Source organism: Neltuma alba, unplaced genomic scaffold (genome assembly GCF_004799145.2).
Source record: "Neltuma alba isolate B1F8T4 unplaced genomic scaffold, ASM479914v2 tig00013902_pilon, whole genome shotgun sequence".
Classification (NCBI taxonomy): Eukaryota; Viridiplantae; Streptophyta; class Magnoliopsida; order Fabales; family Fabaceae; genus Neltuma; species Neltuma alba.
The window spans coordinates 46,457-52,456 of NW_021637954.1; positions in this window are offsets into that span (position 1 = coordinate 46,457).

Here is a 6,000-nt window from a genome sequence, read left to right on the forward strand (position 1 = left end):
CACATACACGTACGTATTTTCCCAAGTTTTGAATGCATGTTTTCTTCCCGATTATCTAAAAACGCACACCTTGGATTTATTGGGAAGCCAAATGTATGTGAGAAGTTTTAATTTATATGAAGGAAATTATGTTCAATATGCGTACAAGTAGTGGGAAGGGTCCCTAAACTTATAATAATGTTAATTAAATAGTACTCTTCTTGTCCTAAGTATAAGACTCATCTTGTAGTGTAAAATTACACTACCAGATGAGTTTCATTTTATAATATAAAATTACACTACAAAATAGATCTTATATTTAAATTCGTAGTATTTATTTTGAATTAATAGATGAGATTTGTTTGTGTTGGTGGGGAGGGGGAGTATGTACGATAGTGGGGGGAACAGAACCATAGAGTTAGCAATATGAACATGCATGGAAAAGATAAAGCCCGTACGTACTATTACTGTTGCCCATTGTAAATGAAACCTACTGATTATATGTGTGTGCGCGCGCGCGCGCGCTCTTGTACTGTTGTTTCGTGATTCTTGATCAGTCCTTTCACATCCCTTTCTTTATGTTTAGCCAGTATTTGTTGTAGACCTGAACGGAGTGTTAAGGGTTATTTTTAATTCTGAAATTAGGGGTATATAATTTTTTTTTTTTGAAAGTGGTGATTTTATGGTGTTAGGATGTTTGCATTTATTTTTTAAAAATGATTCTGTGTATGAAATAAATATAAAAAAGAAGTTTTATCGCGATTTATATAAAATATTTTTTTAATTGGAAAGCAAAAATAATACTACCTTCAGTTTTTAATATAAGACCCTGCTTGATTTTTATTTTGATCCTAAATATAAGACCCCAATCAACTCTATCTCTCATATTTATATATTTTTTTCAAAGTAGTTCTTGTAACAATGATAGTTCTAGTTAATACATTTGATTAGTAAGATATTTTAAAAAAGACAACACCTATTTAGGACAAATAACTAACTCAACTTACTTTCTTAATATTTTAAATTAGTCAACTGACTCTTATAATTAGGACCGAGGTAGTACAATGAAAGGGTACCAACAATATTACATCCACCAAAAAAGCTGAGTCATTTACAGCATGATAAATTAATATTTGAATTTTTATTAGAAAAAAACTCATATTTAGTAGCTCATAGTGTTTTGAATAAGATAATAAGAAAATAATAAAAGGGTGAGAGAGAGAGGCATGAGCTGGCCAACGTGGGTAGCCTGTGTTTGCATGCATGGGACCAGTACGTTCCACCATCCCCACCACATACGCCATTTATTTTTCAGTGCGTACTATGACCTCTTCCTTCAACATTAATCAAACAATTTCTATTTTAAAAAATAAATATTTAATGCAGTGACATGCCTTTGGGGACACGTTGAAATTGTCCTCACTCCCTCTCCTGCCTCGCGTTTTAGGGCAAGGCCACAAAGCCCCACCCCACTAGCATCCTATACTAACTAACACCTTGTTTGGATCTCTCAACAAAACCTTTCTTTCTTCTTTTTCTTCGCTGAAGCCCAAAAGCTCTCCAATAGAATGGTAAGTATTGTTATCAAGCTTGTGAGTTGGCTCTTGACATTTAATGTTTTTATGTTTTTATTTTATAAAATCGTGTTGACTTACCGTCAAATTTGTGTTATTTGAATTTAAAACATATTTAAATAAAATTTTTATATTTTAATTATTTAATTATATAATTTTAATATACATTTACTAATAAAGGTAAATTTTTACAAGTTTACTATCTAAGTTTATACTACCCCGGTCTTTAATATAAGATCTTGTTTGACTTTTATTTTAATCATAAATATAAGACCCTAATCCACTTTATCTCTCATATTTATGCATTTTTTCCTAAGATAGTCCTTCAAATAATAGTAGTTCTAGCTAATACACTTGCTTAGCAAGGATATTTTAGGAAAGATATCTATTTATTACAAATAACTAATTTAACTTCTTTTATTACTTTATTCAAATTAATCAACTAGCTCTTATATTTAATATCGGAGGTAGTATTTTATTAAGAGTTTGTTTAAATTTGTGAGTTTGACAACATTAATGGTAAGTACATTGCTTTCTATTTAAATATAAGAGTTAGTTAACTAATTTGAGTAAATTAAAAAAATTAATTGAGTTAGTTATTTGTAATAAATAGGTGTTATCTTTTTTAAAATATCTTTGCTAATCAAGTGTATTAGTTAGAACTATCATTATTATAAGAACTACGTTAAAAATAAATAAATAAATACAAGAGACAAAATATATTAGGATCTTATATTTAGAATCAAATAAAAATTAAATGAATTTTTATATTAAAGACTAGAGATAGTATATATTTAATAAGAGAAGTGTATAAGAATGATTTGTAAATATAGGGCAAAAAAACTTTAATAAAGACAAAACTACAACATTTTATCAATTAATATACTTGTAACATGCAACATGTGAGAATATCTTACAAGTAATTTATATTCTTCCAGTCCTAAATATAGTATAAAATAGGTCTTATATTTATGACCGGAATGAGTATTAAGTATTGGGGTGATATGTCAAGCATCATTTTCCTAACACAACTATTTTTTCTTACGCTCAACTGACTTCAGGCTCCCTGACCAAACAAGCTAGATTCTTCTTCTTCTCGTTTGTTTGAGATGAAAAAGAAACTGCAGCATATGTAAAGCCGTGTAGGAGAAAGGATTAATTAAGTATATATGACTTATAATGAGATTCCTCCGAAATGTACAATAATACCCTTCTCCCAGCCATTTTGGCCACTCACTCTACTAGAAAAAAAAATATTTTAGAGAAGCAACTCGTTAATTAGTAACTTTAAACCTTAAACTCTAAAACGTTTTGACAAAAAATTTGATATAAGTATTGTGGATGTTTTAAACAGGACTCCCCCCCCCCCAGCAAATAGGATTCTTATTTGATTTTAATTTATGCGCACGTACGCGGTACAATTATCATTTGGTTTGAGAATCGAAAATTGTGTATCCTAAAAAAATCTCAGTAGTGATGAGTAGGAAAGTTAAGTAAAGATACGGTGGATTTCCCACTCAGGCACTGTGGACCACCCAGGCCTGTGGCGGGTGGAAACTGCAAATTCCATAGATCTCAAGGGTATTATGCAACTAATATTATTTTAACACATTTAATGACTCATAGTAATGATGGTTTGTAGGACGAGAAGGAGGAGCAAGGTGATTTTATTTTTACTTTTTCATTAATAAGTATTTTTTTAGTCTTATTTATAAGGTACTTCTAGCATATTTTATATAAATTAAAAAAATTTAAACTTAATTAACTCTCATTTAAAATTTAATAACTTTATAACTTTATCCCTATTTAATATATATTATATCTCATGTAAACAAAATCAACACAATAATAAACGAGAGGTAAAATTGTACATCTCTATAAAAAATTTATCTCTATGTCCTATAAATAAAACAAAAAAATATATTCTCTCTTTACTTTATAAATACGACAGAGGAGTACATAGCGATGCTCCCATACTTGAGATTTGAGAAATGTATAGGTTGTTATAAAAAAAACCAAAAAAGATTCGAGAAATGTATAGTTTGTTATGAATAGTGTGTTTTTGTTGCAGGCAAAAAAAAAAAAAGAATAGTGCTTATGTTTTCGTTAGAATTTTTCTATTAAATAAATTAATGTATATCTCACAGGTTGTTACGCTTTTTTAATTAATTAATAAATGTTTCAAGGCATGAAAATGGAGTGAAATTGCGAATCATGTGCTTTTGCCTGTAGTAGCAATATTGAATTATTGATTCATGATTTATAAATATAAATATCTTAATTTAAGTATCACAGTACATATCTTGATTAATATTTCGAATCTTAAGGCTAAATTTACCTAAACATCTACTATTTTAAATTTTAAATTTAATTGAAAAAGAAGAAGGTGATAAGTAGCTTTCAAAGTGATTTAATTAGCTGTTTGGACCGTGACACCCACACTGTTACTCTCTAATTTATTGCTCCCTTTATGAATTGAGCCCTACCACCTCCTTTAATTTACTCCTCTCCAATTTTTTTGCTCTATTTATGTTTTGCTGTTGAATATAATTTCTTTAATTAAAAAAAACATTTGTGTAACAACATATTTCTATTATTTAAATTATACTCCCTCTAGACTCCAATTCATAATATAAATCACTTCTAGAAAAATGATTTGATTTAAAAAATAAGTTATTTAGAAAATACTAATTAATATCTATTTATCCATTTTATCTCTATAATTAATATTTAAATTAACTTCTGATATTTTTCTTTCTATTCACAGACTCATCAAATATGAATAAAGCGGGAAAAACTTTCAAATTTGAGATAAATTTAATAAATTAACAACTAGTTTTTGGTTCTGATTTTTTTTTTGTGAAACGGTTCTGATAATTTAATTAAAATAATTTATATTATGAATTGGGAGGAGTATGACGCTTTATATCATATTATGCGTTTATCCATACATTGATGTTAATTTGAGTGGCTACCAACGGAGTTAGGTCTAGCACAGGGGTTAGTCTCTCACAACGTGATGAACTAAGGTTCGAATCCCCACTGGAAGAGGTGTCCACATTTAGTGCCCGATAGTGCCTCGAATAGGATTGCCTCTAATAAGAATATGCTTATGCTTAGGCAAAAAAAATTTTTTTTTGAGTGGCGAGCTCTAGTATATGAGTAGCACATTTTAGATGGTTTTTATTGATATGAAAAATAAATAACAAATTATGTTTAATTCCGTTTATGGAACTGATTTTAAGCAGTAAAGGGTATTAAAAAACGCCAAATCCATGACATTATTTTGTTGAATTTAACATGAAGAGGCAAATACGACCAGAATAATTAATCAATATATATAGGTTGTTTGTTTAGACTTGTTTAATTAACATTTTGTTTAACACCTTAATCTTGCCCGGATATATTGATAATTACCTAACAACTAAGATGCATTAACATTTGATGATATTATTAATTAATTAGTATTATTGTACTATTATTCCACTTTCTTTGCAACACTCCTTGGTCTGCAATTCCTAATGCGTGGTTAGGCATGATTTATATTTTAATATATTTCTCTTGTCTTTGCCCTTTAGTAATTATCATTACTTTAATGATAATACAATAATATAAGAACAGCCATGAACCAGAACTATCATGATTACTACCTGTAGATTACTGATAATATGCATTTCTTTCAAGGCAAAATGTTGCTGTTAATAATCGGCACAAGTTATACATGAACAACAGCGCGATATTATTATTTTTTAATCAGATCCAATATTAATCTTGTTATAATATGAGGTGTTAAATATACTAAAAATAATAATATTAGGACATTAGATACATTATAGATGAGATCAAAATATGCACACAATTGACAAAAAAGGTTAAGGAAATGGATAATATTTTACCTTACCTTTCTTTTAAACGGAAAAAAAAAAAAACTTTCTTTCAATTTACAACAATGTCTTTTCCATATTAAAGGGGTGTTTGAATATGATAAAAAATATCACAAATCGAGATAAATTCATTTACATATTTATTTTGTATACCGTAAAATTACTTTTTAAATTATGATTTGATTTTTATCCAAACACCCACTAATACAATTGAAGATGGGGAGAGTGGCGCCAGAAATAGACCTAAACAACATGGGTATTGAAGCACTTTCATTTCAGAGAGAAATAAAAGGAGTAAGGTATATTTAGAACAATTTACAAGTAATTTTTTAATTATAATGTATAAAATATAAAATAAATATGTGAAAAGAATTTTATATCAACTTATATAAAACGTGTTTATAAATAGTTACAAACATAATTATAACCAAGGTGTAAGAAGGACGGCTAGTCATCAATACCTAAATTGTTCAAAATTACTACCAGTATACTTGTTCACAATTTAATGTTTCCCTGTCCAACAAGTCTTCACTGTTTACGGATGATTTTATAACGTGTTCCGA